Source organism: Dipteris shenzhenensis, chromosome 21 (genome assembly GCF_047967505.1).
Source record: "Dipteris shenzhenensis isolate YYH24624 ecotype China chromosome 21, Dip_SZ_1.0, whole genome shotgun sequence".
NCBI lineage: Eukaryota > Viridiplantae > Streptophyta > Polypodiopsida > Gleicheniales > Dipteridaceae > Dipteris > Dipteris shenzhenensis.
The window spans coordinates 31,773,633-31,796,390 of record NC_141616.1 but is presented as its reverse complement, the minus strand read 5'-3'; positions in this window follow the sequence as shown (position 1 = coordinate 31,796,390).

The following is a 22,758-nucleotide window of genomic DNA, read 5'->3' as shown; positions in this document are numbered from 1 at the left end:
AAAATCAACATCATCTATTTTTTCAAAGCTAAGTACAATGTCACATCAACCTAACTTACTCTTCATCTATAAGTTATGAAATTAAACTAAAATTCCAAGCCATGCAACTACCTAGTCTTAAGTGACAAGTCATTCCAAGAAGTTCTACCTGAAATCAAAATATAGTGATCCAACCAGTCAAAATAGCCAATGCACATGCTTTGAACTAGCCATCGTGGTCTATTTTCATCAATCATGATCACGGCACTAACTGACAATGCATCTTTGATAACTTTTGCATATTAACTCAAAACCTCGCGATCAAGTAGTCGAAACGATAAGAAAGAATGCTTTGTGAATGATTGCGTTGTCAGATTGAAGAAAATTGTGTTTCTTTCTTATCATAGTCACACGAGAGCATAGAAAAGCTCTGATACAATGTTGAGAGGCAGAGAAAGAGGAGAGAGAAGGACACAAGCATTGCTCCCAAGGAAATGATTATATTCATAGATCATAGGCATATATATAGTTAAGGACTAGGCTGAGAGTTAGGGCAAGCTATATATAACTCTAACAGATATTGCTTAGGTACATGTATCAATGGATCTTTGAAATTGAAAGCTTTGATTAATTAAATCATTAGTATGCACCTACTCACAATGCTCGAGAAGAACAAAAGTATCACTTTCATCAGTCCAAAGTTTGGTGGAGTCTATTGCAAAGAAACTGCTACTATCTTTTCTCATTGTCGCATGGGGACAGTTGTAAATAGTTCTAAACCATTTTACATCAAGAATGAAAATACTAATTCGTCTAAAATCAATTTCATACATTTTACATATGGTCCCACAATAATCCAACTATGGGGAGAGAAGATTGGTATCCGAAGCACTTGCTCGGCTACCTTGTGTCAAGTTAGCCATGACTCCACAATCATACGTGACTCTTTTTGAATCGATGCATTCCACATGAAAATGTTGTCCATATGACCATAATGCACTATACTCTTTGTACTGCAAAAAACCGTCATTAAAACAATGAAGATGCATCTAATTTATAGTGTATATTGCCACAAATAATTACTTAATTATGTCAAGAGGTAAGAAACCTACATGCATCATACATCCAGATGATAACTCTCGCTCATGCTCGTTTATTGTCTCTCCATCATGTTCGGCTTTACGTAGAGCCAGTTGTAGCCAATCAAGTGACATGTGAGTGGGAAGAAGGGTGAGATCCCGTGGATATGGTTGTGATCGCCTGTAAATTTCTCTGAAATCTCTTCCTTGCAACTACTCTCTTTGCTTTGGCCGCTTCATATCTCTCAATCCAGTTCTGCATCTCCTTGGAAACCCTCACCAACGATGCGATCATCATCCTTGTTATGCCAAGCTTGTGGCAAATTAGGATCCATGGATGCAAGAAACTCCGTGATATATACTAATAACTCTTGCACAAGCCATCCCTTTGCCATGCTTGCTTCTGGTCTTGCTCTTTGCCTTACAAATCCCTTCAAAGTTTTCATAAACCACTTGAGAAAAAATATCCACCAACTATGAATGGTACTCGCAATGGCCACCTCATCAATTATGTGCACAAGCAAGTGCACTTGAGTTGTCATAATGCTCGAGGGAAAGTGCTTCTCAAGCAAGCATACGGCTTCGATGGAGTCCACCCTAGCCTTCTCAATGCTCGATCTGGAGATTTCTTTTTGAGATATCCACCTATTTCACATGCCCATGTAAGATATATTCATAATCAGTCGACAGATTATACAGCTTAAATTGAAGAAAATGCAATCAATGCGATTTGATAGTAAGCATACCTCACAATACCACTAATCTTGAATATATCATTTCTAACATCTTCTTTAAGCACACTTTTACTATAATTGGGAGGATGAACTATCAAAGCAACAAAGAAGTCATGTCAATAATATAACATAATCATAATTACACTAATGCATCACGATTATCGGTACACTAATCCTATAGCTTAGAACACCTGTAAGACCTTGTGCCAATCATGGGACTTGATCCCACTAAGCTTATTGTCCTTTGAAAATGATCCTTTCAAGCAATGCATGTCTCAAGGTTTCGTATCATAATGGTATGCAATATTAATCATGAACTCAAATAGCATTGACTTAACGATGATCCATCACCACGTGCAACACCAATGGTGGGTATTGCTTCGGGCTCCTCCCCCTACATCCGCAAGTGGCACATGTCAATACAACGTTGATGTCATACTTCTCACTTGCAATGAGTGCAATTACAATACAACCTCTTCGTGAGCCACTCTATGCTTCTGAGCATTGGCACATCATCTAAAGAGCTTCCACTCGTCCCTTCCATTTGCACACCTCCAAAATCACAACATGAGCTGCAAGGAAATCTATTAAGATCCAAAAAATAGCCACCCATGAGCTCCTTTCCTCTCTTCTAACAATAAGTGCCTTGAATCGTCGCTATATAGCAACGCTTTGTCATGTTCCATCACTATATAGTGAGATGCTCCAAACCTTGAAATCAAGATTGATTCTATAGAGAGAAGAAGAAAACTGAAATACAATAGAATGAGACTTTCTATTGAATCAAAATCGTTTACAATCAATCCTGGAGTCACATTACTCCATGTATAGAGCTCGAATCTCCCGACCCCCGAGCTATTCTCACTCTCACTCTCACTTACACCAAGTGTTTCAATGGATCTCACTCTCACTCAAGATGATACAATCATAGATGAAAGAAGAATCTCACTCTCACTCGCACTCTCACTCTCAATCTCGCAGCTTCTGAAATATGCTACCTTGTTGCCTCTGTGTATTCTAAGTTTTCGCCTTATTAGATCATGGAATTAGATCTCTACCTCTTCTGTAAAGTTGTAGATTGCAATATTCGATTTCCAACAAAAAAATGAGCTCCTCAATCAGAGTTCATAATCAAAAGTTATGGCCAAAATAGTGAGTGTTGTTTTTATCCAAGAAAGGTGCGACCTACTTTTCCCCACTTTTAGCTAGCTTTTCCACTTTATCCTGCTTTTCTTGCCCTTCACAACCAATTTGCTTCATTCTTGGACCATTCTAGCAATAACTTTAGCTCTTTTTAAATCAATCACTCTTTTCCAAGTTGTCCTTTAGAATCCGCAAAGCTGGACCTTCCTTTATAAAACCTGCAAAATCCCGTCACAACTCCCATGCATATATATATTCTCTTGGATTTGTTAAATCTCAAATCAGTTATTAGTATTTTAAAAACATAAATTTGACATGAAAAAAAAATTCACAAATAACTACTACTACTAAAACATAAAATAAATTTATACACAAAATATGGAGTGTCACACAAAAATGTGGAGCATCACAATCGCTCCCTCTCTGAGAAACTCTGTCCTCAGAGTTTAAAAGAAGGAAACTCAGCAATAAGTATATCTAAATCCACCCAAGTAGCATCCTCTATAGGATATACATCCCATTTTACCAAAACTTCTACTATTGTTTTGTTTCAAAGTTGCTTGGTTTGTCTATCCAAAATAAGGTGGGGTTCAACCTTCAATATTCCATCTTCTTGAATTCTAGATGTGTCATGTAAAACATGAGAAGGATGAGCAACATAATTTTTCAGTAAGCTCACATGAAAAACAGGATGTACTTTGATATTCTAAGGCAATTCAAGTTGGTAAGCCAATGTTCCCACTTACTTTAATATTTTGAAAGGTCCTGCAAAACAAGGTGAGAGCCTTCTATCTCTGCCACCAAGAATTAAATTACTTTTCCTCGGAATGATTTTCAAAACTACCATGTCACCCAACTTGAATTCTCAAAAACTATGGTTCTTTTCATGATAACGTTTTTGTCTGTCTTGTGCTCTTTTAATACAATGTTGCATGTGTTTGACTTCCTCATCCATCCTCTCAAGCATTTGTTTTGAAATCTCAACTTTGTTCTCAGAATCAGAGAAATTAACTAGTGAATGACAATTTTGGCCATATATAGCTTCAAAGAGAGTCATTTGAATTGAGCTATGCCACGAAGTATTATAAGCAAACTCAGCCAAAGATAAGAATTCAATCCAATTGGTTTGCTTCTCATTAACATACATTCTAAGAATGTCTTCCAGAAAACAATTTAGTATTTCAGTTTCTCTATCTGTTTGTGAATGAAATGGTGTGCTCATTTTAAGTTCAGTTCCTATGGCTTTAAATGTAGCATGCCAAAAATTAGATGTGAACTTTGAATCCCTGTCAAAAAAAAAAAATCTCTAAGGCATACCATGCAATTGAGAGTTTTCTCTTACGAATAATTTTGCTACCTCAAGAGCATCATCAGTCTTTTTCAATGGAAAGAAATGGGCCATTTTGGTCAAACGATCAATAACAACAAGAATAGTATCATACCCCCCTCTAGTAGTAGGAAATTTAGTGATGAAGTCCATTGAAATAGATTCCCACTTTCAAAGAGGAATGTCTAGGGGTTCCATTAAACCTGGCATTCTATGTTGTTCAATTTTGAATGGTTGACAATGTAAACATTCCCTAACATAGCAACGGACATCATTCTTCAAATTATGCCAAAAGAAAGACTCTCTAACCTTGCTATACGTTTTGTCATATCATGCATGTCTAGAGAATGGTGCATCATGACATTCATGCAAAATTTTAGCTTTAAAAGAAGATTGTTTAGGCATACAAAGTCTCTCATTACAATATAAATTCCCATTTACTAAGTGAAATCTTCCCTCGACTCTCTCATAATGATTCTTATGAAGCTTGTCAAGAATAGAAACATAAAATGGATCCTATTCAATTTCAGCCTTAATGTTTTTCATTAAATCAGAACGAACAATGGTTAGGGCATTCACAAGAGGACGTCTGCTCAAAGCATCAGCCACCTTATTGTCTTTGCCCTCAATGTATTCAATCTCAAAATCATATTGAGAAAGAAGATCCATCCATGACCTCTATCTAGTATTCAACAAAGGTTGAGTAAGAATATATTTCAAACTTTGATGATCCATTCGAATTTCAAACTTTACACCAAGTAGAAAATGTCTCCAATGTTTCAACGCATGAACAATAGCAAGCAATTCACGATCATGAGTGGGGTATTTCTCTTCATGTTTTCTAAGTTTTCTAGACTCGTATTCCATTACTCTACCATCTTGAGAAAGAACACATCCAATTTGTGTCCCACTCGCATCACAAGTCACAATAAAAGGTTTCCCCAGCTCAAGTATCTTATTTTAGAAAGTCAAAGGCGATGTTATTTTAGAAAATCCTTGATATGTTTTCTCTCATACTATGCCAAACCAATAAAACTCCTCACATCTCTCAGTGTTTAAGCCCTGGCCATTCTTGAATCACTTTTGCTTTGTTAGGATCTATATGGATGGCTTCTTTGGAAATAACTCATCCCAAATAAACAATTTTATCTTTAGCAAAGAAGCATTTACTCCTTTCTCCATATAATTTATGTTCCCTTAATTTTTCAAGTGTTTTCCTAAGATGCATCTCATGGTCTTTTGCGTTCTTTGAATATACCAAATTATCATCTAGGAAAACCAAAATAAAATCATCTAGAAATTCACGAAACACATCATTCATCAGACACATAAAAGTTGTAGGTGCATTGGGGAGTCCAAAAGCAAGAACTGTAAATTCAAAATGACCATATCAAGTTCTAAAAGTAGTCTTTGGGATGCCCTCTTTCTTAAAACATATTTGATGATATCCCGATCTTAAATCAAACTTGGAGAAGATTGTGCGTCTAGTCAGTTGAGACAACAACTCATCTATGTGAGGTAGAGGATATTTATTCTTGATGGTTTGGCTATTTAATCCTCTATAGTCAATGCATAACCTGTATGTTCCATCCTTTTTCTTTTGAAATAAAACTGGAGCACCCCAAGTAGAAACACTAGGTTGAATAAACCCCTTTTTTTGTAAATCCTCTAATTGAATTTTCAATTCCTTCAATTCATCCACATTGAATCTATAAGGGGCCCTACAATAAGCTCAACTTCCTAGTTCTAGTTCTATAGCATGGTCAAGATGTCGAGGTGGTGGCATCCCTGGTAGATCATCAGGAAAGATATCAAAAAACTCATCAAGGAGTTTTCAAACATATTCAAGCTATTCTTTCTTTTGATTCTCTCCCTCAATATTTTGGGTTTCCTCCTTAATCTTTTCAGCAAATACTAAGAATGTATCACAATTTTGTCTCATTCCTCTTAACAATTTCATGGCTCAAATAAGAAAAGCTTGAGTATCTACTCTAGTAAAGCTGATGGTTCTCTTTCCATAGTCAATTAAGAATTTGTTTTTAGATATCTTGTCCATTCTAATTATGGCATCACACTTCCCCATGTCTATGGCATAAAAGTCTCCCTTACACTTTCTATGTGCTAAGGTAAACTACAAATTTTCAATAAGTCCTTGGGTATAGTGTATTTTCCCACTAGCTAATTGGACACGTTTTCTTATCTTATTCCCAACTTTTAAGTGTTGTGTCTGTATGAATTAAGGAGAGATAAAACAATTTGTGCTACCCGTATCTAATGACAGTGGCATGTGCATGAGATGCAAAAGAAACCATGCATTTCATTGTAGATTCACATGACTTACCTTCTTCCTCAGCTTCATGAATGGTTGGATTCATCTCGCCCATCTTAGCCTCCATCTTGGATCCTTTCAAAATTTTAATTTTGGCTTTATTTGGAAATTCAAATGTCTGATGTCCTTGTTCTCCACACTTGAAGCACAATCCCAGCCTTCATGCTCATTCAATAAAAGCAGGATCATTTTTCCAAGGAGATGCTTGTCGACCTTTCTGGTTCCCAACAACTTTATTAGCTTGATATCTGCTTTGGATGCCCTCCTGACTATAAGGAACGAATCTTCTTTGATTTCTAAGATTTCTACCATCCTGTTGCTCCCTCCATCCTTGCAATTTATTCGCACTAGGAAACTCTAATCTTTGTTGGGATATATTTGAACTCTGAACTCTTGGAAAAGGATGACCTATTGGAATCATCTTTGTCTTTGTCGCTTTCTGTTCATTGTATGCTTCTCATTTTTCAAAATTTTTTGCCTTGGCCAGAGCATCTAAGAAGTCCTTGAATCCAGTCCCTTTCATCATGTATAAAAGATCCTCCTTAAGACCTTCTACAAACTTATGTATAAGAGAGTCACCTGTCACCTCAAGTGCATATTTATGCAATCCGAGCAACTTTTCCTTATACTCATCTACAGAAAGATTGTGCTTTCCCTCTTGAACTTGCTTAAAGTTATAAAATTCCATTTTTTTCTCCATGTACTAGTGAGGGGAGCAATACCTCTTTTCAGCTCTAACTCAAAATTTTGCCCAAGTGATAGGTTCACTTGGTTTTTCTCTAGCCTGTAAATGAGACTTCCACCATAACTTTGCGACTCCACGGAGTTGAAGAGATGCAATCTTTGCTTTTCCAACCTTATCAAATTCTTGTAGGGCAAAGAAATCTTCAAGCTCTTCGAGCCAAGCTTTAAGATCTTCTCCGGTCTTCTTTTCACCATCAAATTCTGAAAGTTTTGCCTTCTTGAAGACTTGCCTAAGAGCTGATTCAACAACATCATCTTCAACTCTTGATCTTTTGCGAGGTCTTGGATCTGCAACATCATCCTCGACATTATCTTCCTCCGTTCGTGTCCTCTTCCGTGGTCTTGATCCTGTAGCATCATCATTATGAGATATTTCTACATAAATACCATTGTTGAGATCTCCATTTGTCTCATTTCCTTCAGAAGTATTTGCCATAGCCTTGCCTTTTATCCATTTTATCTCTTCATTAAGTGTCTGAATCAAAAGATCTTGTTCGAACATCCTTCCTTGAACCTCATCATAGTCAACCATCTCTCTCGCTCACAATCAAGAATTTAACCTACTTTGATACCACTTGAGATGCTCCAAACCTTGAAATCAAGATTGATTCTATAGAGAGAAGGAAAAAACTTAAACTCAATAGAAGGATCCTTTCTGTTGAATCAAAATCGTTTACAATCAATCTTGGAGTCACAATACTCCATGTAAGGAGCTCGAACTGCTCGACCAACCCTGAGCTATTCTCACTCTCACTCACACCAAGGTGTTTCAATGGATCTCACTCTCACTCAAGATGATATAACCATACATGAAAGAAGAATCTCACTCTCACTCGCATCTCACTCTCAATCTTGGAGCTTCTGAATATGATGCCTCTATGTATTTTGAGTTTTCGACTTCATAGATCATAGAATTAGATCTCGATCTCTTTTGTAAAGTTGTAGATCATAATCTCAGATTTTCAACAAAAAAAAAAAACTCCTCAATCCAAGTTTGGAATCAAAAGTTATAGTCGAAATAGTGAATGCTGTTTTTAACCAAGAAAGGTGCGACCTGCTTTTCCCCACTTTTAGCTGGCTTTTCCACTTTATTCTGCTTTTCTTTCCCTTCATGACCAATTTGCTCCATTATTGGACCATTCTAGCAATAACTTTAGTTCTTTTTAAATCAATCATTCCTTTCCAAGTTCTCCTTTAGAATCCTCAAAGCTGGACCTTCCTTGAAACCTTCAAACTCTGGTCATACCTCCCATGCATATATATATTTTCTTGGATTTGTCAAATCTCTAATCACTTATTAGTATTTTCAAAACACAAAATTGACATGAAAATAAATTTCACAATTAACTACTACTACTAAAACAAAAAAGAAATTTATACACAAATTATAGACCATCACATATAACGACACTTCTAGGATATAAACGTCGCTATATAGCGATTGACCAGCGTGGTTATATATAGCGATGCTGGGGGGCTAAAACCCGAAACCCCGTGCGATGCTGTCTTTCACATTTGTATTATGGGAAAAGAAAAAATCTCTCCTCCTACCTTATATTCGATGACCTTGCCTTCCTCCTCTCTATTCCCCACACTCCTCATCCCTACCCAGCCCCTCTCCCAACACTTGTGCTCCCTCTCCTCCCTTCTCCCTCTCTGCTTGTATGAAAGGAACTTTTCAAGAAGGTGTGTCTCTTTAAGCAATGTAGGTTTTTTTTTTGTGAGATTTTGTTTTGTGAGTGTTGAAGCATATTTCTCCTTGTATTGCTAAGCCTATGTAATAATTTTCATGCTTGATTTTCAGAGGTTAAGGACAAAAAACGAGATTTGGTGAAAGAAAGAAGACCCACCTCTTCTCTTTTGGGTATTTTTCTTCCTCCTCTTTATCCTTGTTTGTAGGCTTATGCTTTCTCCTTGTTTGTAGGCTTATTCTCTTCTCCTCAATCCAATCCCTTTGAAAGGTTGCTTCTCCAAACTCCTCCTTCCTCTAACTAGTTATCTGAAAAAATGGTATGTTTCCTCTTTTTTGTAGGGCCAGTCCATAAAACACAGAGCGGGACTTTTCCAGGTAAGAAAGTGCTTCATCTTTTTCTCTTTTGTTATTTTCGTTATTTGCATTGGCCTGCAGCTAACGCCTTCAGTGCTAGCTACAGTGATGGGTGTAGGAACCCTTTCTTTCCCTCTCTTCTCTTATTTCCTCTTCTTTCCCTCTTTTCCTCTTTCCTTCTCTGATGCTTATGCTTATGCTTTTCCTTCTCTGATGCTTATGCTCTTTTCCCCTCTTCTTTTTCTGCCCTCTCTTCTCTTTTCCCCTCTTCCTTATCTTCTTTTCATAAGCATATGCCTATGCATATGCTTATGGTTATGCATGAGCATATGCTCATATGCTCATGCATAAGCACAAGCATATGTCTCCTTCTCCTTCTCCTCTTTTCCCCTCTCCTTCAATCTCTTTTTCTCCTCTGTTCATAAGCATATGTATTTTCCTATACTTATGCTTATGCATGAACATATGCTCATATGGTCATGCATAAGCACAAGCATATGCTTTCTCTCTTTTTCTCTTAAGCTCATATGCTCATGGATAAGCATAAGCATATGCTTTCTTTCTTTTTCTCTTATGCTCTTTTTTCCCTCTTCTTTTTCCCCTTTTTCGATCTCTTTCCCCCTCTTCCTTCTCTTATGCTTATGCTCTTTTTCCCTCTTCCTTATCTTTCTTTCATAAGCATATGCCTATGCCTATGCTTATGCTTATGCTTATGCATGAGCACATGCTCATATGCTCATGCATAAGCATAAGCATATGTCTCCTTCTCCTTCTCCTTCTCCTTTCCTTCTGTTCTTTTCCCATCTCCTTTAATCTCTTTTTCTCCTCTTTTTCTCCTCTTATGCTCTTTTCCCCTCTTCTTTTTCCCCTCTTTCAATCTTTTATGCTGAGATGGCTGCTTGCCTCTGCTCGCATGGTATAAGTCTACTCCTACTTGTAATCTCACTTTTTAAACTGTCTTATTTTTTAAGTTCTCATCTAATTTCCAATTAATATGGTTTCACTCTTGGAATCAAAGCTCGAATGTCCCATCAGCAGAGGTGAGCAATGATGATGAGGGATTAGGCTTATACAGCTTTGAGGACGGCTAGGGATTAGGCGCAGCTCACGAGGGCCAAGGATTAGGTGCAGCTCATGAGGGCCAGGGATCAGGCCAACATGATGAGGATGAGGATGACGATTCAGATGAGCAGTAGTAGTAGTAGTATTAGTAGTAGTTTGCATATACTTCACCATGTATGTGCTTTTGTATGTTGGCCTGTTTGATCGATTTTGTATCACCCTTTTCGAAAGGGTAATTTTGTAACAAATAATGTTGTATATCTTCGACATGTATATGCTTCTATCGCTTGGCTTGTTTGAGCAATTTCGTATCACCCTTTTCACAAGGGAAATTTTGTAACAAAAAACATTCTTTTGTAATTACTAAAAAAAAACATTAGTGGGGCAAAACAGGACTTGTTGTGGCTTTGTTTAGCCCCACTAATGTTTTTTTAAAGCTTCTCTTAATCGTCGCTATATAGAAACATTTACTAGTGTCGCTATATAGCGACGTTTACTATTGTCGCTATATAGCAATGCCTATATAGTGATCGTTCTTTTTCGATGCTAATAGCAACATAAATACCAACCTTTGCGCCTGTTAAAAAAAAACCTTTTAGTGTAAAACAGGTCGGTATTTCCATCGGAAAAGGGCCTGTGCCTTGTAGTGAAAATGGTGGATCCATTGCCAAAGTGGTGGACCCATTGTCAAATTGGTGGACGATTCCTTTTTTGATTTGCAAATAGAGGAAATTAATCCTCCAAATTCAGTGAGGGCAATAGTGGAATCTACACAAGAACGTCTGAGAAAAACCATTTAAATCTATGTTTCCTCAAGATTGATCTTGAAATGGCCTATAACAGAGTTGAGAGAGACTTCCTTATTCAATCCTTGCATCACATGGGACGGGGGCCTCTTTCTGTCCCTTATGTGAAACTCCTACTTACCAATGCACGAGCTAAGATTTGTGTCAATGGTGAAATGAGCCATTATTTTGCTTTAAATATGTCAATCAAAAAAAGGATGTTCCTTGGCCCCCTTGATTGTTGCAATCTTAGTAGATACTTTAAGGTGGCTTCTTAAATTCCAACTCAAGAAAGGGAGACTTAGAGGCATAGAACTACAAGCGGCTAGTTTGCTAATAGTTTGTAGATGACACTACCCGCACACCTAGAAATATAGCACAATATGTGGAATGCACCATGAAATTTTTGGACATCTTTTGCAAGGGCTCTAGATCTAGGATGAATCACACAAATACTAGGTATGCTACTCTCACGAGTCACTGGGGGTGAACAGGAGATTGTTAGAGGCCTTAGATTCTATAGTATTTGTAAGGGTGCTTCTTCAAGTTTTTTGGAATCCCTATGGGCTTTGATATCTTTGAAACAAAGGTGGGATTAGTTTATGGATATATTTTATAAGAAGGTATGTAAATAGAGGGGCTTTCAAGCTCGGGGGGGTCACTCATCATATGTAACCCTATCACGTGAGTTCAACAAAAGGATTTTTTTTATTTCTAAAATTTACAGAAATAAATATACATAAGGGACTATTTAAAATAGTTTTGGAAAAAATTTACAGATTTGTATAGAAAAGGGGTACATTTTATTAATGAAATTTTTTACAGATAAGGGATTTTAAATATAGGCCTTGAATGCACGCGATATAGAGGGTTTATACATAGTGACCCCCCCGAGCTTTCAAGCCAATCTTGTATGCAGAAGTTGGTGCTCAACCATTGCACCTATCATATTTGAATTTTCTACCTTTCCTGTGGGCCCCCTCCAAAATTGGCCTTGATAGAGTCATGAGTATCTAGAGATCCTTCCTCTTGGGGGGAAACTCTAGAATCTCCAAGGTGAGAAGGCCTTATTGTACCAAATCTCAGTACCAAAGCTAAGGAACTCAGGGGGGTCACTATGTATAAATCCTATATATCACGTGTGTTAAAGGCGTATTTGTAAAACCCCTTATCTTTAAATCTACCATGAATGAAATACACCTTTTTTATTTTCAATCTATAGGTTCCCCCTTTATATGATACCATTTTGTATGTGGAAAATGTGTAAAAAGGGGATTTTGAAAACTCGTTTTGTTGAACGAACTTTATGTGCTCACATAATTATGAGTGACCCCCCCCCCCCCCTGAGCTAAGGAAGAAGGTGGATCAGGAGTAATTGATATAGCGCTAGTTGCCATAACATTATCTACAATGTGGGTAATTAAGGCCATAATGAACCCAAAGGGTGATTGGGCTCAAGTTGTCCTTAGGAATATGAAGCTAGTCACATGAATCAGGGCTCCCAAGTGAAAGACTTATCCCAGTTTTTCTTGCTTGTGCAACCTTTAACCCTAAAAAACTAAAGGCAGACCTCTTTGGCACTCCATTTAGAACGATTTTAAGGAAATAAAGGCCTATTTATGATTCTCTAGAAAAGGGTTCTTTTATGGCTATTCATTCTATTTAAGTGTGCACCATTTTTAGAATTTCTGAACTCAATGATGAACAGTTCCTTTTGGCTAGCATTATGTTTGAAAAATGTCTTCAGACATGGGGACAATTATGGAATAAGGATCATATTTGATGAAAAACTTGGCCAAAAATTAGAAAGGAGGTTGCTCTACACAATCAATGCCAGATGTTAGTGCTAAATAGATTGGAACTTTGATAAGGTAGCACTCAAGGGAAAGGAGTAACCTTCTTGATCTACTTTTCAGAATTTAGCTTGGTGGGTAGTGCATCCGTTCTCCCGATTCCCACTCCTTTAGATATTGGTTAGTTTTTTAGAACTCTCAATGTAAGATGGAATTGATAGGATAGCACAAACAAATGGTATGAAATATTTAGAAAACTATGGAACACTAAGGTACCTGAGAAAATGTATTGCTTAACTTAGCTCATTCTTCACAAAGCTATGTGGCTAATGCAATAAGGATTCAACCAAGGGAGAGGGGATGGAAAATGTAGGAGGTGTAGCAGTGTACTTGAAGACACTTTTCATCTCTTCATTGCCTGCCCTCATGCTCGAAAAGTGTGGAAATGAATATAGATTGGAATAGGGGAACGAATAAATTGGAAGCCATTCTATTAGGGGATGACTTTAGGACCGAGCAGGAGATACCAAAGTACATGCATTCTCGTCCATTTGGATATTTAAAAATTATGTTCAGTTTAATGATGTTGTGATGAACACAAATGTCATGTTTATGTCTTGGTGGGACGGGAGAAAAGAAGACTTGATTTCTAGATAAGTGCTTACACTAATAAACATTCGAAGCTCAAAAAGGACCTTGCTGAACATATCAATGGACGCACTCGGGATGTTACTCATGACAAAACCCCCAAGTACTTCCACAGGAATGGCCCTGCTTAGGGTGTTAGTGCTCTAGAGTATTGATGATATCACTGATCAGGGGCCTACTGCTGAGGGTGATCCTATCCACGAATATGTATTCACTTCTTGCACTTGCTTATACATAGAATGGATGAACTCTAAGTAGTCCTCCCTCCATGCACTACATACATGTCATCTTCTCATATTCTCTACATTACCTTGTTTCCCTTATCCATATGACTCATAGAGTTTCTCAAAAGAGATCTTGTTTTTTATGCACATCTTTGAGTACACAAACAACAAGGTTTTGTTTGTATTTATAGAATATCACCTTTGGAATAAGGTGTATATTATACCATGCAGTATCGTACACTATTATGTCTCCAAGAGGGGATCTAACCTCCCTTTTTTTCATCTCATTGTGCCATCAGTAGTATAGGTGACACAATTATCAAAACTCTTGAGTTTTATCCCAATATTGCTTTGATAATGATTGTGCACTCTTCCATAGCTCACATCAATGTTCATTGTACTAATCAATAGTTGCAACTTCTTGGATACTATTGAGATCACATGTATGCTTGATCCTTCTCTTGTGTGTCATATAGATGCCTTGAAGTGTATTAATCATCTTGTAACGTCCTTTATTTATAGTAGCCTTACTCCTGGCATTCCCATCAATGACCATATAGGAAGCTTGTCCATTTTATATTATCATCTAAAACGACATGTTGTGCATCAAGATCCAAATTTATGCCCATCTAGAATTGTGACCAACTTTACATCTTATCTTGACGATTGGGGTCAATCTCAAGACTAGGTGATGGTCTCGTGATCCCTCCTAATTAATTTGCTTAGAAGAATGCAGGAACAATCTTTGACCATCTCCAACCATTTCTTCCATGCTCTTTTTATATTGTACTCTTCATACTCTATGTATAGATGTACTTTTCATCAATGCTACTTAACAAATCAAGAATTTAAATTAGCTTCATATGAGATGGGATCAAACATCTCTCTCTCTCTCTCTCTCTCTCTCCCTCTCTCCATTACCTTAACCTTGAATTTGAAGTGAAGTTTTGACCAATGGCCAGAATACCCAATGTAGACTATACACACAACAAATTCCCTCAAGTGGGTACCGAAGTTGATGTGAGCAATACACGTGAATCCACACTAATACCACACTATTTCCCAATGGTGTAAAATGACACAATCCTCATGAGCAAATTGAAATGAGTTTGACGAATGACATTTTCCTTTTTGAGCACTTCAACGTGCCCACACTCTTGTACATTCCATGAGGAAGCGTACTTTGGAATGTTATGTGAAGCTCCTAGTGGTATTTCCCCTTTCATTTCGAATTTTGAGGTTGACAAAAAGAACATAAGCCGTTATAAAGAAACGACGATTGAATCCACATAGAGTACGAGAAGGCCGGAGGGCTCCCCGAAAGCAAACAAATTTTGGGACGTAGGGAGGACAAAGAAACGAGAAGGGAGTGCGCCAATTGGCCGTGGGAAGAGACAATTATCAAGGACGCAGCACGTTAATGTCAGCTGCAGCAGTGATACAAATTCTAATCCCTATGGCATCCACCAAGCAAGATTGGAGTCATCTACTCTCTTCCCGTTAGTATTTCCCTTTAGAAGCTTGTCATTTGTGGTTCTAAAAAGGTGTGGGGACTTCATATCAATAACGACCCCACGCTTTTCTGTTCGAGGCTCGTCTTCAATCGCAGGATTTCTAAATTTTGCATGAACGAGGCTGAATAAGATCCGACTTTAGCTAGACAGCAAAGTTTCTTTAATGTGTAAAGGTCGAGAAGAACTACGTCTGCAAGGCACAATAACACAAAATAACGCCTAGATGAGTTTGTACATGTTTCGTTTACGCAGCAGCGTAGCCAGAAAAAATGCGAAGGATTGGGCTTAGATCAAACTGCAGACCTTAAAGCAGGAAAGTCCATGAAGTTTGGCTTTGGTTCCTCTTCCTCGCACCACCATCGATCAAGATTGGCAATCATTTGTGTAGCTTCGTTCTTAAGAACATTTATCAGCTTGTGTAGATTATCCCGTCGAAGGCTTTAGAATCTTCGTATGTAGGTTTACAAGACGTCGAAGCACGTTAAGTTGCAACGATGCTTGCACGTGATGGAGCTTAAACTGAAAAATTGTCTGCTGGAGTAGCTAGATGTAACAAGGATCGCTTCATGTGCTGAAGCAAGTGACGAGATGTATGCATGCGAGCATGCGGCAGAAACAGGAAGAGGCCGGTTTGTTGGAGCGTAGTGCTATGGCGATTTGATGGGTTGAGGCGACCAAAATGCCAATTGGTCGGGCCGAAGCTACGGAAACATTTGGAAGGCCCAGTGGACAATAAACTACAATTTGTGAAGCATCAAAATGAGCAATCCAACTCCCAATGTTTCAAGCCCCGCAATGCGCGCAAATCAGCAACAAAATGAGGGGAGCAGCGTTTCGTGCGTACCAGACGTTCGGGGGTCTCCGACCTGATCCGTTTCCGTCGGGCAATGGCTAATTATAAATAAAGAAGGATGAAGTCGTTCTCGATTAGGTCAGACCATGGCGTGCTCTGTTTGTGGCCCTCGGGGTGAGTATCGTAAGGCCCGAACACGCTGCGGCTACAGCATATGTGCACGCTGCCTTAGCGGTACAAGAGCGCTTCTTGACCTGGGCAAGAAGCTCGACACGCACGCTGAGGTGGATGAGTGCGCCGTGAGCGCTGCACAGAAGGTGAGATCAGCTGGCTTCCCTCGTCCTGATGTCTGCATATTATAGGAGTAGCATCGAAGAGATATTATAGGAGTGTCGGTGACGTCTGCATGTCAACATGGTACATTGGACGAGACGTGCAAAGTCATCCTACGACATGTAAAAGCCACTTCAAAGCAAGTAAAATATTTGCAAGCCGGGGAAGACGCCCTCGCCCAACGATTGCCAATTGACTTGAAATTGGTGACTTCCGATGGGCAAGCCGTGCCTGTACACAGCTTCGTCCTGGTCAGCCTCGTGACTCTTAATTGAACTCACCTTCTAACTTTACTACACACAAGCTCCTATGGTCTGAAACTTCCAGCAACTTTTATACTTCTTCTGTCTTGGTGATTGCAGGCCATGAGATCACCCAATTTTGGGGCTCTCGTGGACGTCAATGCCTACCAGGAGGCACACAAGGGATTGATTCCCATCCCAGATATGAGTCACGAGGAATTGAAACAATTGGTAAAATTTATGTACTCCGGACACCTCGAACTCCACGTGCTGCAAAACCATACCCTTTCACTTTTGCTAGCGGTAGATAAGTATAACATACCGCTTCTAATGGAAATTTGCCAAACCCATCTTTTGACAACAATGGATCCACTCGATGTGTTGGTGCTCGCCGAAAGCCTTAGCTCTCCGAGCATGCTTCAAGAAGAAGCAATGCGCAGGATTCTAGCCAATTATAAAAATGTGATCTTCTCAAAGGCCTACCTAGAGTTTACAATGAAGAATCCATTGCTTGGGGTACGTGTTGCCCAATGTGGGGCTGGAAGACGTCTCATAGATTTTAATACAGCTCAGACAAAAAATTCAACCTGAACCGGAAGCCTATGAAAATGTTGTATGCTACTTCACCTTGAATCTTTTGTGGCCCTTTTGTTGGTGCATCATTTGGCATGAGGTCTTCTATTGAGCACATTCTCTATGCTCTTCTCTTGTATTGCTCATTCGTATTTTCTCCTCCTTTTGTTTAATTTTCTTGAATCAAAGCTATGTTTTTCCCCTTTGTTGCTCAGACTTGTATATGTACAAGAAGACTTTGTGTTTTGGAATGATGGAGTTGTTGAACTCTCTCAATAGAGACACCAAACTTTTGATGGGCTTACATGCCTTGCATTGCACGGCTATTCTAAGGTTTCAAAGCGAGGACCTCCATGATGGCAAATATTGCAATCTAATTTAGACGTGAGAGACCTTTAGGAAATGCTAAATGTTTACAGAATCTTTATCAATAAATAATTGAACATAGGTCATCAAAAATCTTCTCTAATTGTCTAACACCAAAATCTATTTTAGATGTGAACTCATATTTCAGTAAGAGTGTGTTAATGCATCATTCATGGACATAATTTTTTATCACAAATAGCATGAGAATAATGTCATGAACTTCGTGACCAGGAAAATACCCTATACAGCAGATGAGAATTATTGCTAGAAAATTTTGTATTATCGACATAAATTAGCAAATCCTTATTAGCAATGTTGTTTGTATCCACGATTTGCTAAATAGATGAAAATTATCGCTAGAAATTTCATATTATCAACATAAATTGGCAAATCCTTAGTAGCAGTGTTGTTTATATCCACGATTTGCTAAAATGTTACTGGTGGTTATAAAAGTAAACACCACTGGTATATTAATAATGTCCATAGTGTAATGTCTTTTTCCAATACTAGTATTTCCTATTTGCTACCAGTTTCCTGCTTTCAAATGTCTTCCAAGAGTCACAAGCTCTCTCCATTTGTCAAGACTATAGTACATGGCTCCTATGGATAGCTTCCTATAATAAGGCATACCAGAATTTAGATATGAGAGGTTGAAGGTAAAGGAGAGAGTCTTTCTTGTGATTGCATGGGTTTACAGGCCTTGCGTTGCGAGGCTATTTTCAAGTTTCAAAGTGAGGAAGTGCTACATGGAAAATACTACAATCTAGTTTAGAGGCGAGTAATCTTTAGGAAATGTTGAATGTCTACAAAATGTTTATCAAAAAATAATCAAACATCTTATTATTTCTTGAATGTGATGCTCTACATTTTTGTGTGACACTCCATATTTTGTGTATAAATTTCTTTTTACTTTTAGTAGTAGTAGTTATTTATGTGAAATTTATTTTCATGTCAATTTTGTGTTTGAAAATACTAATAAGTGATTTGAGATTTAACAAATCCAAGAAAATATATATATATGCATGGGAGTTGTATTCGGAGTTTGTAGGTTTAAAGGAAGGTCCAGCTTTGTGGATTCTAAAGGAGAACTTGGAAAGGAGTGATTGATTTAAAAAGAACTAAAGTTATTGCTAGAATGGTCCAGGAATGGAGCAAATTGGTCATGAAGGGCAAGAAAAGTAGGATAAAGTGGAAAAGCCAGGTAAAAGTGGGGAAAAGCAAGTCGCACCTTTCTTGGATAAAAACAACAGTCACTATTTCCACCATAACTTTTGATTCTCAACTCGGATTGAGGAGCTCTATTTTTTGTTGAAAAGCTAGGATTCCGACCTACAACTTTATAGAAGAGAACTCTAAATATGCAGAGGTAGCAAGGCATCATATTTCAGAAGCTCCGAGATTGAGAGTTAGAGTGCGAGTGAGAGTGAGATTCTTCTTTCATCTATGATTGTATCATCTTGAGTGAGAGTGAGATTCATTGAAACACCTTGGTGTGAGTGAGAGTCCAAAATTTGATGTGAGTGAGCATGATAGTGAGAATAGCTTGAGGGTGGTCGGGTGGTTCGAGCTCCATACATGGAGTATTGTGACTCGAGGATTGATTGTAAACGATTTTGATTCAACAAAAAGTCTCCTTCTATTGTATTTTAGTTTTCACCTTCTGTCTATAGAATCAATCTTGATTCCAAGGTTCGGAGCATCTCAAGTGGTATCAGAGTAGGTTGAATTCCTGATTTTGAGTGAGAGAGATGGCTGACTATGAGGAGGTTGAATGGACGATGTTTGAACAAGATCTTTTGATTCAGACACTTACTAAAAAGGCAAGGCTGTGCCTAATACTTTTGAAAGAAATGAGACAAATGGAGATCTCAACAATGGTATTTATGTAAAAATACCTTGAGATGATGATGCTACAGGATCAAAAGCATAAAAGAGGATAAGAATGAAGGAAGATGATGTTGTAGATCCAAGACTTGGCAAGAGAACAAGAGTTGAAGAGGATGTTGCTGAATTAGCTCTTAGGCAATTCTTCAAAAAGGCAAAACTTTCAGAATTTAATGGTGAAAAGAAGACTGGAGAAGATCTTGAAGCTTGGCTCGAAGAGCTTGAAGATCTATTTGCCCTATGAGAATTTGATGAGGTTGGAAAGGCAAAGATTGCATCTCTTTAAGTCCGTGGAGTCGCAAAGTTATGGTGGAAGTCTCTCTACAAGTTAGAGAAAAACCAAGTGAATCTATCACTTGGGCAGAATTTCGAGCCACAGCTGAAAAGAGGTATTGCTCCCCTCACTCTTACATGGAGAAAAAAATGGAATTTTATAACTTTAAGTAGGTTCAAGAGTGAAAGCACGATCTTTCTATAGATGAGTATAAGGAAAAGTTCCTCAGATTGCATAAATATGCACTTGAAGTGGCAGGTGACTCTCTTACACATAAGTTTGTAGAAGGTCTTAAGGAGAATCTTTTATACATGATAAAAGGGACTGGATCCAAGGACTTCTTGGATGCTATGGCCATGGTAGAAAATTTCAAAAAATTAGAAGCATACCACAAATCGAAAGCGGCAAAGATAAAGATGATTCCAACAGGTCATCCTTTTCCAAGAGTTTAGAGTTCAAATTTTTGCCAACAAACATTAGAGTTTTCCAGTGCCAATAAATTTAAAGGATGGAGGGAACAATAGGATGGTAGAAATCTTAGAAATAAAAGAAGATTTGTTCCTTATAGTCAGGAGGGATGTGGAGCATCACAATCGCTCCCTCTCTGAAAAACTCTGTCCTCAGAGTTTAAAAGAAGGAAACTCAGCAATAAGTGAATCTAAATCCACCCAAGGAGCATCCTCTATAGGATATATATCCTATTTTACCAAAACTTCTACTATTGTTCTGTTTCAAAGTTGCTTGGTTTGTCTATCCAAAATAAGGTGGGGTTCAACCTTCAACATTCCATCTTCTTGAATTCTAGATGTGTCCTGCAAAACATGAGAAGGATTAGCAACATAATTTTTCAGTAAGCTCACATGAAAAACAGGATGTACTTTGATATTCCGAGGCAATTCAAGTTGGTAAGCCAATGTTCCCACTCGCTTTAATATTTTGAAAGGTCCTACAAAACAAGGTGAGAGCCTTCTATCTCTGCCACCAAGAATTAAATTACTTTTCCTAGGAATGATTTTCAAAACTACCATGTCACCCAACTTGAATTCTCAAAAACTATGGTTCTTTTCATGATAATGTTTTTGTCTGTCTTGTGCTCTTTTAATACAATGTCGCATGTGTTTGACTTCCTCATCCATCCTCTCAAGCATTTGTTTTGAAATCTCAACTTTGTTCTTAAAATCAGAGAAATTAACTAGTGAATGAAAATTTTGGCCATATATAGCTTCAAAGAGAGTCATTTGAATTGAGCTATGCCACGAACTATTATAAGCAAACTCAGGCAAAGATAAGAATTCAATCCAATTAGTTTGCTTCTCATTAACATACATTCTAAGAATGTCTTCTCAAAAACAATTTAGTATTTCAGTTTCTCCATCTGTTTGTGAATGAAATGCTGTGTTCATTTTAAGTTCAGTTCCTATGGCTTTAAACGTAGCATGCCAAAAATTAGATGTGAACTTTGAATCCCTGTCACAAAAAAAATTCTCTAAGGCATACCATGCAATTGAGAATTTTCTCTTACAAATAATTTTGCTACCTCAAGAGCACCATCAGTCTTTTTCATTGGAAAGAAATGGGCCATTTTGGTCAAACGATCAATAACAACAAGAATAATATCATACCCCCCTGTAGTAGTAGGAAATTTAGTGATGAAGTCCATTGAAATAGATTCCCACTTTCAAAGAGGAATGTCTAGGGGTTCCATTAAACCTGGCATTCTATGTTGTTCAATTTTGACTGGTTGACAATGTAAACATTCCCTAACATAGCAACGGACATCATTCTTCAAATTATGCCAAAAGAAAGACTCTCTAACCTTGCTATATGTTTTGTTATATCATGCATGTCTAGAGAATGGCACATCATGACATTCATGCAAAATTTTAGCTTTAAAAGAAGATTGTTTAGGCACACAAAGTCTCTCATTACAATATAAATTCCCATTTACTAAGTGAAATCTTCCCTTGACTCTCTTAGAATGATTCTTACGAAGCTTGTCAAGAATAGAAACATAAAAAGGATCCTATTCAATTTCAGCCTTAATGTTTTTCATTAAATCAGAACGAACAATGGTTAGGGCATTCACAAGAGGATGTCTGCTCAAAGCATCAGCCACCTTATTGTCTTTGCCCTCAATGTATTCAATCTCAAAATCATATTCGAAAAGAAGATCCATCCATGACCTGTGTCTAGTATTCAACAAAGGTTGAGTAAGAATATATTTCAAACTTTGATGATCCCTTGGAATTTCAAAATTTACACCAAGTAGAAAATGTCTCCAATGTTTCAATGCATGAACAATAGCAAGCAATTCACGATCATGAGTGGGGTATTTCTCTTCATGTTTTCTAATTTTTCTAGACTCGTATTCCATTACTCTACCATCTCGAGAAAGAACACATCCAATTTGTCTCCCACTCGCATCACGTCACAATAAAAGGTTTCTCCAGCTCAGGTATCTGATTTTAGAAAGTCAAAGGCGATGTTATTTTAGAAAAATACTTGATATGTTTTCTCTCATACTGTGCCAAACCAATAAGACTCCTCACATATCTCAATGTTTTAAGCCCTGGCCATTCTTGAATCACTTTTTCTTTGTCAGGATCTATATGGATGGCTTCTTTGGAAATAACTCATCCCAAATAAACAATTTTATCTTTAGCAAAGAAGCATTTACTCCTTTTTCCATATAATTTATGTTCCCTTAATTTTCCAAGTGTTTTCCTAAGATGCATCTCATGTTCTTTTGCGTTCTTTGAATATACCAAAATATCATCTAGGAAAACCAAAATAAAACCATCTAGAAATTACATCATTCATCAGACACATATAAGTTGCAGGTGCATTGGTGAGTCCAAAAGCAAGAACTGTGAATTCATAATGAC